Source organism: Microtus pennsylvanicus, chromosome 1 (genome assembly GCF_037038515.1).
Source record: "Microtus pennsylvanicus isolate mMicPen1 chromosome 1, mMicPen1.hap1, whole genome shotgun sequence".
Taxonomy (NCBI): Eukaryota; Metazoa; Chordata; class Mammalia; order Rodentia; family Cricetidae; genus Microtus; species Microtus pennsylvanicus.
The window spans coordinates 80,054,221-80,069,026 of NC_134579.1; the positions used below are offsets into that span (position 1 = coordinate 80,054,221).

Sequence of the window (14,806 nt, forward strand, 5' to 3'; positions counted from 1 at the left end):
CTGGAAACAAATGTAAACTTATTCTCCAAGGTAACGGATCTTTTTATTTAAATTTTGAAGTCAAGGCTTTTTTTTTTTTTTGGTTTGTTGAGACAGGGTTTCTCTGTAGCTTTGGAGCCTGTCCTGGAACTCCCTTTGTAGACCAGGCTGGCCTTGAACTCACAGAGATCCGCCTGCCTCTGCCTTCCAAGTGCTGGGATTACAGGCGTGCGCCACCACCGCCCAGCTTGTCAAGGCATTTTTTTAAATATATAGGGTGGATTAATTTAGCAGATTTATAATCAAATGCCTTTCAGCAGCTGTTGCTCCTTTCTCTCCCAACCCTATGTCTATTTTCAAAACACTGTAGATCACTTAAAGGTTATTTTTCCATCCAAATATGTCTTTAGAGTATGTCTCTACCATCTTCTGACAACATGAATCCTTAACCAGCTAAGCAGCAGAACTGGGATTAAAGCAGCAGCCTTGGCAGCAGGCTCCACCACATACATTAGATTTCTGAGATGATTCTGGTTTCATAATGGAGTTACTGGCAGGAGCCAGATTTATTGCCACAACTCTGTTTTTTGGTTCGTGCCACCACAAAGAAGAATGCTGCCAGCTGCTCATAAACACCATTTAAGTGTTTGTTGGAAAGGCCTCTTAAACAAACTGTGAAGTTTTTCAACTAAAGCTGAGTAAGGAAGACTCTTTAAAAGGAGCCTCATCTCTGCTTCTTTCTAGAAAACAGAGCCTACTGGAGAAAAGATTGTTACCAAAAAGCTGTACCTGACTCTGTTCTTGTCTGTCTAGAATCCTCATTAAAAAAAGAAAAGAAAAAAAGGTTTCTTAGACTTTATGTGAAAATTCTTGCCAATCATTTTGGTACCATTTGTAGATGGAAATTTCTGTCCAACCCAGGCCCACAGCCATTCAGTTCTAAAGAAACAAACATAGGCTTATATTAATTATAAACAGTTTGGCCTATTATCTCAGGCTCATGATTAACTAGCTCTTACAACTTGAATTAACCCATAATCCTTGTCTATGGTTAGCCACATGACTTGTTACTTTTCCTCAGTGAGGTCGTCTCATCTTGATTCTTCTGCATCTGGTTGGTGACTGAATCTCTGCCTTTTCTCTTCCCAGAATCCTCTTAGTCTGGTTGTCTTGCTTATACTTCCTGCATGGCTATTGGACAATCAAAATTTTATTAAAACAATGCAATTGACAAATCTTTCTAGTGTACAAAAGAATTACTGCTTAGCAGTAATTTAAACCTATAAACCCATAGTTTCAACATCATAGCATGAAACAAATATGGATTTATGGACTGGTAATATCCCTTAGAAAATCACCTGCCTAGAACGCAAGAGGATCTTTATTCAATAATCAGTGTTGTAGAGAATTAAAGTGTTGCAAATCAACATTTTCACAAAAAAAAATTTTTGGAATTCATTGTTTATTCTATACCTTTCTGTCTTTGTGATAGATGCCTTTTGAAAGAATAATATTAACATGTTTCCAAGTAAAAGCTATTAAAAGTTTTTTTTGGGGGGGGGGCTTCAAGACAAGGTTTCTCTGTAACTTTGGTGCCTGTCCTGAAACTAGCTCTTGTAGACCAGGCTGGCCTTGAACTCACAGAGATCCGCATCTAACTCCTGAGTGCTGGGATTAAAGGTGTGCACCACCACTACCCACCCATTTAAAGTATTATTTTTTAAAAATTTGTAGTCTCTAGGAGCTAGGGACATTGTGAAGTTGACCATAAAATAATAAGAAGCTGAGTTTAGTTCACTAGTTCTGACATAAAAAAAACTGAACACTTGTAATCCCAGTACTTCCTTGTGAAGGCATTTGCCCATTTGGTCTACCTAAATTAGAGAGTTCTGGTTTCACTAAGAAACTCTGTTTCGAAAAGCTAAGATGTAGAGGAGTTAAGAAAGACATCTAATTTCAACCTCTGGCTTTCACATGATGTTCACACACAAACACAGACACACATAAATACACAAAAAGCTAGTAGCCTTTATTTGTAAAGCATCATTAGGCTGAGAGGAAGTAGAAAACAAAGGACAAATAGGTCCCATATACTCCGTGCTTTATCCTAGCCATGCTATTTCTCATATTATTAATAATTTATGTGGATTAGAACTTGGCACATTTTATAAACCTAGTAGGATACATCATTATTTAGAAAGTATATGATGACATAATATACCACTACAATATGACATTGAGTTATTTCACTTCCTTGATATTTTCCCTTCCTCCAGGGCAACAGATATATGTCTATATATTTTGTTTTAATGTTCTTAGTGGTAGAAGAATTGGCTAATGTTTCCTGTTGATTTTCTGTTGGTTTTAGAGGGTGGGAGGGACAGGTACACCACATACTATAAGAAAACCAGAACATTAGGCAAAATAAGTGCTGTGGATTTATAGATGGATTATAAGAACACTTTTTGGAGCATAATCTCTAGTACAGGTAGATCTTAGGCATCCTAAGTATATAAAGATAATCTTGACTCCCTGCTTCTCCTTTCTCTTGATCCTCCAGTGCTGAGATTACAGATGCTCATAACAATGCTCAGTTTATGTGCTGCCAGGGATTAAACCCAAGGCTTTGTGAATGATAAAAAACATAACTATCCACTGACTATTCATAACTAACCATTCCCCATCCCTCATGACAATATTTTCATCTATAGCTGAAGGGAAAATTTTTTTGACACCAGCTTGGTCAAGTCTTTCCAGGAGTGATTCATCTCACGGGGTCGCTCTGTTGTTAGTGAAACTAGATGAAATCATGGCACCAGGGACTGGAGAACATGAGCCTCAATCATATTTTCCATTATGTGGTAACATTTTTAACCTGAAAGTTTGACCCCAGATGTGATCCTCCAAGGAAGAATGTTTTTCAGGATCTGTCATGGGAATATTAGAAATCTGAGTAGAAGGAGCTTTGGGAATGAGAGTGGTTCAAGTAAAATTGGAATTTACATAAAAGGCACAGATACATGGGATATATATATATACCTACTGGCTCTGAAAATTCAAACTCTACAGAGTTTGACTTTATAGATACTCCATGATGTTCCCTCTGCTTTTTATGTTTCCGGCTCTGCAGTATTACAGCTCTGCCTACTCCTTTGACCGTTCTCACTGTTCTACAAAGACAGGAGTCAGTGTGTATAAGGGTGGGGATATGGTGGTTACTGCATTTTTCCCACTGCATACTATTGTATATGATTCCATCACTGAAGATCCAAGCAGTGACAGCCTCTATCATCAGTAAGTTCATTTTTTCATTTCTTTATTTTTGTCTTATTTTCAAATAGATAATACCTAGAAATACTCTGTGTGCACACATCAGTGCTGCCTACATCTTCCATATTACTCCTTCTACTCCATATCCTAATAACTATTTCTAATTTATTTCTATTTACTAGTTTCTTAGCTTCAAAGAGAACAAAATTATTCTAGTTTTCTTCATTCTAGCTTCTCCTTTCTGAGACTCAATTCTCTCCTTATTATTAAAACATTCCTAACCCTCTTTCGTACTGTGTTGTCACTGAATTATACCCACTATTATCATCTACAATCACAATACCATCCTTGGCATGGAATATCTCTAATGAGTATAAGGAACATTCTTTTTCTGGGGAGTAAAAGATCTGGTTAACTCTTCCCTTTATTAGAATGAAGTGTTTTTCATCATCTCTTCTGGTTAGTTTTAGTTTGAAGTCTTTTTTGTCAGATACTAGTTTAGCAATGCCTGTTTCTTACTTGGTCCCTTTTTTTTTGGAGTAATTTTGTCTATTACTTTAAGCTGGTAAATATCTTTAAAAACAAGACGTGTCTCTTGGTAATCAAAGATAGATAGACTTTGTTTTTTAATCTGTCAGGTCAATCTGTGTGTTTTAATTGGAGAATTGATTCTATTAGTATTTGATGTTATTGTTTTGTTATTGAAAATAGATTTTTTTATTCAATATATTCTAATTATGGTTTTGCCTTCCCCTACTCCTCCAAGGTCCCCCCTCACTGTCCCACCTATCCAAATACATACCTTTCATTCTCTTTTTAGTTGGAAAACAAAACAATAATATTATTATAAAATAATAGTATAAGATCTTTAAAACCCAATAGAAAAAAAACAGAGTCAAAAGAGTCAAAGACAAAGTATAAGAAACATTTACAGACATAGAGACACACTTTCACCCACAAAGAAAACCCATATAAACAAAATTGGAAAATAATATATGTGTGTATACATATATGTATATATTTATGTATCAATGGGTGATAAATATATGCATACATATGTATGTATGTATCAATGTGTGAAGATAGAGAGACAGAGAGATGGATGGATGGACAGACAGATAGGGACAGAGTGTTCTTTAAGTGGATAATGCCCAGATAATGCATTACAAAACAAAAAGTTCTCCAAAAATATTATGGGATTCATGTTGTGTTGTTCATCTTCTGCTGGACATGAGACCTGCCCTTAAGTGTGGACTGTATACCCAATGAGACTCCATTGGAAAAAAAACTGATTTTTTTCCTTTGTAATGGTTATCAACTGGAGAAAGCCTTTGGATTAGGGAATGGGACTTGTGTTTACTTTGCCTTCCAGTGCTAAGACCTTATCTGGCTTAGACATGTGCATGCCTTGTGAATGCTGCCAGACTATGTGAATTCATATGTGTGTCATTCCTGATGTGTCTACGTGTCCTTGTTTTGTTGGTATCCTCCATGCCTTCTAGATCTTAAAATCTTCCTGCCTCCCCTTCCATAGGATTTCCTGAGTCCTGTGGAGATGTATTTGAGGGAGACATCTCATTTATGACTGAAAGTTAAAAGAACACTTTCTCTGCATATTTTCCAATTTTAGGTACATGGTATCCATATCTGTTTCAGTTTCCTATGGATAAAAGCTTCTGTGATGATGGCTAAACAAGACACTCATCTAAGAGTACAATAAAATGTCACTGGGAGTTATTTTATTGCTGTTCTTTTAGTGGAACAGTAATATTTGGTTCTCATGTAGGTCGCTGGACTATCTAATCTCAGGTTATTTGCCACCCAAGCAGCATTGGTTGGACTCTATCTTGTGGGGTGGGTCTTAAGTCTAGCCTGATATTGGTTGCTTACTTCCAAAAGCATTATGCTACTATTGTACCAGCATATATTGAAAGCAGGTCACAATCATATATGGGAGAGTTTACAGTTGGGTTACTATTTATCTTTAGCTTCTAATAGAGAAAGGCAATTCCTATATGATGGCCAATTCCTGGCTTTATGCCATGCAGCAGCTCTGACTGCTTGGGGCAGAACTGCAGAAGAAAGAAGATTGAGTAATTTACTAAGGTCATACAGGACCCAAAAGAAACCTTCACTAATTTCATACAAGATTGATATCAGTGGTAAAGAAAATGATACCAAAATCAGAAGCTAGACAAATGATAATTGAATCTCTGGCTTTGGAACATGCTAATTCTTAATGCAAAGGATAATTATGCCTTTAAAGGTAAGATCAAAACACTTGGGGAAATGGGTCTGAGAAATAATCCATATTAAATCTCATGACCATGATGATGCTTCGATAGGAGAGGTGATTTCCAGAGTTTTGAAGAAAAATCTAAGTGTCAAGTGTTTCAACTGTGGCAAGCAAGGCAACATTAAAGTGGACTGAAAACAGGGCGTTAGTATAAACGGTGTTATTTTCTAAGCATAATTCAAACAGAATGTCCCTCCCTTCTGGATTATGCAGAAGGTGTGGCAAAGGCAGGCATTGTACTAATGACATCTAAGGTAACCTTTTGCTGTCAGGAAATTCCTTGAAGGGCATCTCACATGGCCCCAAGCCAAGCTCAGTTCAGTTGTTTTCGGTCATCATAGAGGAAATTCCTTTCCAAAGAATTAAAGAACCTGGTGCCTATTGTAAGAAACCATACTTCTCTGGATGATACACTAGCTATAGAAGAGAAAACAAATAATTCAGGAAAAACCATAAAGCAAGTATTTTGGCAAACTTCCAAACTTTATATGAACAAAGACCAAATTAAATTACAAATAAATGACATTACCATTGAAGGTCTGGAAGACACAGGTGTGAATGTAACAATACATGTAACAGAATCTTGGCATCAAAATTGACCTCTTCAAGAGGTAAATGCATTTGAGGATTGGAGCTTTATCTCAGGTAAAACAGAGCATGAGAAGGGTCAAATGCATACGGCCACAAAGACAGATTGGAAAATCAAAACCATATGTTGCTAACATAGCAATGAATTTGTAGGGGTGTGATTTGTTATAGCAATGAAATACTCATATTAACATTTCCCCAATCTTAGAAACAAACAATATATTAACTTATGATTCTGAGAAAATATTAGAAGGTATTGTAAAGAGAAGTCACCTATGATTCATATTGTACAAGAACAGGGGACAACAGCTGCTGATCTTCTAAAGTCATCAGCATCCCTGTCTTTAAAATGGTTGAAAAACCTGTATGGGTTGTTCAATGACCTTTGACAACAGGAAAACTGCAGGCCTTAGAACAGCTGGAAAAGGAGACGCTAAATGCTCAGCCTATTGAAGAACCAACCAGCCCTTGTAATTCTGTATTTGTTGTTAAAAAGAAATGTGGAGAATGGAGAATGGTAACAGATCTAAGAACTGTTAATGAGGTAATCCAGTCAATGGGCTCTCTATGGTCTAGAATTCCTTTGCCTTCTTCATTGCCTAAAGGATGACCTCTTATAATTATTGATTTAAAAGGTTGAATCTTCACTATACCTTTACAAGAAGAAGACAGAGAAAAATTTGCTTAATGGTGTCTACTTATAATAATTCTCAGCATGTTAGAGAATATTAATGGAAGATTCTCCCACAGGGAATGTTAAATAGCCTTAACCTGTGCCTATAATTTGTACATCAACCATTTGAAATGATACACAACAATTTCCTCAATTTATACTTTACATAGATGCATTTTATTATCTGATTCAAATGTAAATACTTTGGAATGTTGGTGAAAGTAAAAAATATTTTTCCTTGTTGGGATTACAGTTTTTCCTGAAAAAAAAATATAAAGAGGAGATTCTTTTAGTTATTTAGGCTATAAAATAGGTTTATGAAATAATAGGCCATAAAAGTTATAAAATAGGAGAGATCAATTGCAGATTCTTTTTTTGGTATTCAAAATAGTCATGTATTTTATTTAAAAACATATAATTTTTACTATTCATGTAATTCTTTTCACATTTTTAGATATAATTAATAAATTAATTATATGTACCTAAGGGGGATACTATGATTTTTTACAAAATTTATTAAATTTTTAAAAAATACCAATCCAAGTTCCCCCTCTCTTCCCTCCTCCCATTCCCTCAATACATCCTCCTCTCACTATATCCCCTCCAATCCTCAGGGAGGGTAAGGCACATTGCTTTGGGAAAGGTCCAAGGCCCTCCCTACTGTATCTAGGCTGAACAAAGTATCCATTCAAAGAGAATAGGTTCCCTAAAAGCCAGTACATCCGGTAGGGATAAATCCTGGCGCCACTACCAGTGGCCCCTCAGTCTGCCCCAGCCATGCAACTGTCAACCACATTCAGATGGACAAGTTTGGTTCCATGCTTGTTCCTTCCCAGGGCAGCTGGAGTTTGTGAGCTCCAATTACATCAGATAGACTGCTTCAGTGGGTGTACCCATCATGATCTTGACCTCTTTGCTCATATTCTCATTCCTCTCACTCTTCACCTGGAATTTGGCAGTGCTCCGATGCCGGTCTCTGCCTCTGTTTCCATCATTTGCTGGATGAAGATTCTATGGTGATATATAAGATATTTATCAGTCTGACTACAGGGCTAATGAAGATCCGTCCCCCTCTCATTTATTGCTTAGGGTCGTAGCTGGAGTCAGCCTTGAGGATTCCTGTGAATTTCTCTAGAACCAGGTTCCTGCTAACCCTATAATGGCTCCCTCAATCAAAATATCTCTTTCCTTGCTCTCATTATGTCTTTTCTCCATCTTGACTATCCCATTCCCTCAAGTTCTCTTTAACCCTCCTCTCCTCCTCTTCCTTTCTTACCTTCCCTTCTCCCCCAGTCCCCATGCTCCCAATTTTGTCATGTGAACTTGTCTATTTCCAATTTTCATGGTTTTCTTTGGGTTCACCTTATAGCTTAGCGTTTCTAGGATCATGAACTATATGCTTAATGTCCATTGTTTATAGCTAGCATCCACTTATTACTGAGTACATACCATATTATTATTTTTGGGTCTGGGTTACCTCACTCAGGATAGTGTTTTTTAATTCCATCCATTTGCATACAAAATTTAAGATGACATTGTTTTTTGTTTGTTTTATCATTTTTTTAAAAATAATTATTTATTATGTATATAATATTCTGTCTATGTGTGTGCCTGCAGGCCAGAAGAGGGCACCAGACCTTATTACAGATGGTTGTGAGTCACCATGTGGTTGCTGGGAATTGAACTCAGGACCTTTGGAAGAGCAGGCAATGCTCTTAACTGCTGATCCATCTCTCCAGCCCCGATGACATTGTTTTTTTACTGCTGTATAGTACTCTGTGTAGATGTGCCACATTTATTTATCCATTCTTCAGTTGAGGGGCATCTAGGTTGTTTCCAGGTTCTGACTATTACAAATAATGCTGCTATGGACATAGTTGAACAAATGATTTTATAGTATGATTGAGCATCTTTTGGGTATATGCACAAGAGTGGTATTGCTGGATCCTTAAGTAGATTGATTCCCAATTTTCTGAGAAACTGCCATATTGATTTCTAACGTGGTTGTACAAGGTTGTCTTCCCAATAGCAATGGAAGAGTGTTCCCCTTACTCCACATCCTCTCCAGCACAAGCTATCATTGGTGTTTTTGATCTTAGCCTTTCTGACAGATGTAAGATGGTGTCTCAGAGTTGTTTTGCTTTGCATTTCCCTGATGACTAAGGATGTTGAACATTTCCTTAAGTATCTTTTGGCCATTTAATATTCTTCTGTTGAGGAATCTCTCTTTAGTTCAATACCCCATTTTTAATTGGGTTATTTAGAATTTTAATGTCTAATTTCTTGAGTTCTTTATATATTTTGGAGATCAATCCTTTGTCTGATGTGGGGTTGGTGAAGCTCTTTTCCCATTCAGCAGGCTGTCTTTTTATCTTATTGATTGTGTTCTTTGCTTTGTAGAGCTTCTCGGTTTCAGGAGGTCCCATTTATTTATTTGTTGTTCTCAGTGTCTGTGCTACTGGGGTTATATTTAGGAATTGGTCTCTTGTGCCCATGTATTAAAGGCTATTCCTTTGGCTTTTATAGACAGTCATCAGGGAGTTTCCTGTGGGTAGGCTCCCCGAAAACCCAAACCCATCCAGGAGCCCTTACAAACTACTAGCCCCATCCTGCCCCCAAACCCAGCGATCGTCCAGCAGACTCTTATGACCTCCAAGGATTGCTAGGAGATACTTCTAATCTATGGCCCACTATTGAAGTGAATCCTGATGAACTGAGTAATTTGTTCAAAACCTTAGGGAGTTTAAGAACTTAAATAGTCCTAGGAAATTATCAGCTGAAGCTGAGAAAGAATTGGCTTTGGTGGGAAAGAAATTATAGAATATGCATGTGGATCATGTGAATCCAAAACTTAACTGTATTCTGATCATGTTACCCTCAAAGAATTCCCCAAATGGAATTTGAGTGCAGAGGGAAGATATTACCTTAGAATTGATCTTTTTTTAACCACCTAAACAGAGTAAAAAAAATAACTTATGTGGAAAAGGTCTCTGAATTTATTCTAGAAGGAAAATTGAGACTTTGTCAGTTAAGGGAATAGACACAGTAGAAATTACAGTACCTTTTGTCAATGATGAAATTGACAAATTATGGATTGATAAAGAACATACAGTAATTTTGAGGGAGAAATTAACAACAATCATCCCAAAAGCAAGAGTATTCAATTTATAAAGAAAGCTAGTTGGATCATTCCTCACATTGTAAGGGAAACACCAATATCAGGAACCCATACATTCTATACTGTTGCAAATAAAACAGGGAAGGCAGGTTACAGATCAGAAAATTTAGCCCAATGGTGGTGGTGCACACCTTTTATTTCAGCACTTGGGCAGAAGAAGTAGAAGGATTTCCTTGAGTTTGAGGCCAACATGGTTTTCAAGAGGTAGTTCCAGGATAGGCTCCAAAGCTACAGAGAAAACCTGTCTGAAAAACAAAACAAAAAAAATCAGAAAATTTAAATAAGGTGGCTCAAAGACCTTATGATTCTTTCCAAAAGTCAGGAGTATATGATATTCTCAGAATTCTAAGAGATTTTAAAGACCCTCTCGCCATAGTTACCAATTCACAATATGCTGAAAGAGTTGTTTTGTGGATTGAAATCATTGAGTTTATACCAGATGATACAGAATTGGCTTTATTAATCATTCAGTTACAAGATATAATCGGGACTAGGAATCATCCCAAATACAAAACACACATCCAATCCCGTACAGGTTTGCCAGGTTCTTTAACAAAAGGAAATTGAGAAATAGATCAATTATTGAAAGGAAATACACTGAAAGACTCAGAATTTCATAAAAAACATCATGTCAATAGTAAAGATTTAAAAACACTTTTCCATCATATGCCAACTAATGCGCGAAACAATCCCATACCAGTTAGGATTTAAAGGGGTATTTATTTTGGGGGTAAAACTCACAAAACACCATCAGGAAAGAAGCCTAGTCATTGGAGCAGGAGTTGGAACCAAGCGCCGGAACCAAGAGAGCAAGCCGAGGCTTGCTGCTCTTTTTTAAAGGTAAATAGACCATGCCCCAGTGGGCTGGTATTTCAGCAGCTATTGGCTGAAGGAACGGAAGGGGCTCCCGCAGCACAGTGTGCTCATACTTCAGGGGCTATTGGCTGAAGGAGCCGAAGGTCCTCCCGCAGCAGCCAACAAGGCAGGGAAATATCCTACTTGTTTTTTATACAACCAAATACCACTACCTGTAGAAAGTAAACCAAAGGATACTCAAAGGAATGAAATCTGGCAGATGGATGCGTTCCATTTTGTATAATTGTGAAAATTAAAATATGTACACTACATCAGTGATACCTAGTCAGTATTTCAATGGGCAATTGCTCTGAGTTTAGAGAAGGCTGATTCGGGATTCATACACTTTTTAGAAATTATGGCCATAATGGATATACCTGTACAAATTAAGGTGAACAATGCTCCAGAATATATCTCTAAGAAAATTAAACAGCGTTTTGCTTATGATAATATGAAGCACATTTCAGATATACCACACAATCTGATATGGCAAGCAGTTATTGAAAGATCAAGTTGAACTCTAAAGGATGTGTTAAATAAACCATAACGGGTAACAAAGACCTCCGGAAATAGATTGCACAATGCTTTATTAACTTTGAATTTTCTAAATGAGAAAGGAACAACCGCAGAGAGACATTGGATATAGAAAAACCTATGGAATTAAATCAGCCAGGATATTTTAAAGATGTGTTGACCTTAGAATGGAAACCGGGACATGGGGGTTGGTTTTGCTTTTTATTCTATAGGGGATGAAAATTTATGAATACTATCGAAATTGATAACTATTCAAAATGAACAAGAGAGATCTCTTAATTAGAAGAGATGATAATTCATCAAACAGCATGGTCATTTAATCTAAACTAACCTACAAAACTAACATACTTTTTTTTTTATTTGATCAGATGTAACTTGCGAAAAGGGAACCTCTCCAAAGTTAGGGTTGGGGTAGGGTTTTCTTTTGTCTTTCCAGGAAAATAAAAACAATTATTTTTAGGAATTTAAAGACATTTGTACAAAAAGAAAATCCAAAGTAGAAGGGACTATTAGGAAAACTTACCAAGGAAAGGAATATTCTGACTTAATGCAATCTCTGAAGTCTCCAAAAGGAGGATGGGGTCCCATATCCACAATTCCACGAGGACTATTATGGCATCACTAAGCTGAAAAACACCACCTAAAGATTGACTTTGGACTAAAAACTGCTCAGAACAATGTCAAGGTAGTTAGTAGAGATGATCTAGCCTCACAGACTACTTTAGCTAAGACTGGAGAAAAGCCCTGCACTTTCCATTACACAGAGATTGGATAACAAGTGATACAGCGACCTCTCCCAGGACTTGATAATTAACCCAAATTTTTCCTTTCAGGATCCACTAAAGATCCCATCACTCCCAGACAGTAAGAAGTAAATTTAAGAACACAACACCCATATTTCCAAAATGTAGGGTGGATGGATTTTGGTCTTCCATTGAATTATGAATATTGTCATTGTTTAGGCAGATTGGTTACAAGTTATTATTGGTTTATAATAGTCAGGAAAAAAGCTAAACAAAGGATATTAGATTCAGGGTTCTTGTTTTGGAAAAAAGGGAGATACAGATATGGTAGGCTGAAAGGGTAGATTATTGAATCTACTCTAAAATGACTTAAATTGTCCCAGAATTATTTAGCTGTAACAAATATTTCTTCAATATCAATAAATACTCAAGAGAATTCATTTGACTATAATAAATGTGACAAAACTTTCAGTAGGGCTTCATCTGTCATAATCAGAATGTCAGATGACAATTTGTGTTTATTCAAATTGGAAATCATCATAGCTACACCAGATGAGACTGAAAAGGCACAAACGGTAAAAATCTGCCATTGTGCTTCAGACTTTACCCAACATCAAAGCATTGGACAGAAAATTTTTGTATGTGTAAATGTTCATATTTAGTTCTAGTCTTTCAGTGTAGGTTAAATTAATTAGAAAAAGAGAGGGAGAGGGAGGGAGGGAAGGAAAGAGGGAGGGAGAGATGGAGAGAGAGAGAGAGAGAGGAGGGACGGAGGGAGGGAGGGAGGGAGGGAGGGAGGGTGGAAGGAAGGATTGAAGGAAGGAAGGAAGGAAAGGTGGGAGGAGGAAAGGGAGGAACAGATGAAAAAAGGAAGAAGCCCACATGTGTTCTACCAGGCCTCTACTTAGTTTTTCAGGTTGGACTGTAAAGATTCCTATGCTTTCATGTCCTCTTCTTTTGGATTACATATCCCTTTAATCCCCCTACTTTTCACCATACTTCTACAGTATTCCCTGCTTAAGACTTTCCATGCACATACCCCATATTCTGGCACACTGTTTATATTTTGCCTATACTGACATTTTTTAAAAAAATAAAATGTTGATATATAAGGCAGCCATGAAAATGTGCTTCACAGACTCCAAATACAGGGACTGGTATTTGCAGAAACCTAGCTACTCTGCATTGAAGTCTGAAATTTATTCTGAATTTTTTCCTTAAGAACATGCTTCCACCTTCTTCTCTGACATAGTCAATGACTCAATATTGCCTCTGGGCCTTCAGAAAAATGCTAATGTCATTTATGAGACTCCACTTTCATGACCAGATAACATTACTTACCTAAAAATGCATTATTAATATTTCAGTCCAAATAGATATAAATTTTAAAATGCTGATGTTATAAAGATGCAAACATCTAATCTCTAAAAGTAATTTTTGCATGCAAAAGTAATAGTCATGGCTTGAATATTTCCCCTTACTAATATTTTTTTCCATTACTGTGATAAAATACCATAAAAAAGCTAGCTAAGGGGAATGATTTATTTTGGCTTATACTTCCAGGAGATACTATCTGTCGTGTTAGCTTAGGCATGACAACAGGAAGAGAAATCACAATGACAGGAGCTGGAATTTCACTAGTTGCATTGTATTTTCACTCAAAAAGCAAGAGACTGGACAGGAACTGAAGCAAAAGTATAAAGTCCAAAGGCCCGTCTCCAGTGAAAGACTTCTTCCAGTAATGCTCAAACTTTTTAAAGTTCCACAGCCTTCATCAATGTCATCAACTGAAGGCAGAATGTTCAGATGTGAATATGTGGGAGATATTTGACATTCAAAAGACAGCACCCCTAAATATTCTTGTGTCTTCTGTTCAGGTTAAATATAAATAACTACCAAATTGTCCTGGCAATGGTTTTTGCCATTGAGGAGATCAACATGAACCCTCATCTTTACCCAATGTGTCTCTGGGGTATGATATCTATAATGTCCTGTATAGTGAATGGTTGACATTGGATAGATGCATCACGTGGCTATCAGGGAAGAAATATATAAGTAATTACAACTGCAGGAAAGAAATGAAGTCTGTTGCTGTACTCTCAGGAGTATCCTGGATAATATCTGCCCAGATAGGAACACTGCTGGGACTCTACAAATATCCACAGGTGAGAACGAGTGGAGTAGAGAGATGAAAAACACAAGTTCAGGATCATCCCAAGGTGAAAAATGAGCATGAAAGAAAATTATGATTATACATCTGACAAAGTTTTTAATCCCAAAGAGTGAGTGTTCAGTGACTTGGCGACATATCCATATTTCCATGGTCTAGGACAGAGAAAAGGGATAGGCAGGAGCAGACAGTGATTACCTGGGACTGTGAGTGATGAGGAATTTTCTAGAAAGCTCCCAGAAAGTAGGATACCAGTATTTTAATGGTATTATAATATAGAGAGGTGACTTTGGGAGTAAAGTATTTGATTCACAACCATGAGAACCTGAGTGTGAATCTCTAGCACATGAAATCTGGCCATGACAAGACATATCTTTAACCTCAGTTCTGGTAAAGCAGAGAGTCCCTCATAAGAAAGTCAGGCTAGCCAAAGCAGTGAGCTGCATGTTCACTTAGAGACCTATGCTCAAAAGAAAAAAAGAGTAAAGTGAAGATTGACAAGGTAGTTCCAATATTAGCC

General features: G+C 37.0%; 2 pseudogenes; one reads left to right on the forward strand and one right to left on the reverse strand.

Moving 5' to 3' along the window:
* The window catches only part of LOC142839899 (diacylglycerol O-acyltransferase 2 pseudogene), a 177,410-nt pseudogene that overhangs the window by 59,866 nt on the left and 102,738 nt on the right, over positions 1–14,806 (reverse strand).
* LOC142845705 (vomeronasal type-2 receptor 116-like) overlaps positions 3,071–14,806 on the forward strand; it is a 38,301-nt pseudogene continuing 26,565 nt past the window's right edge.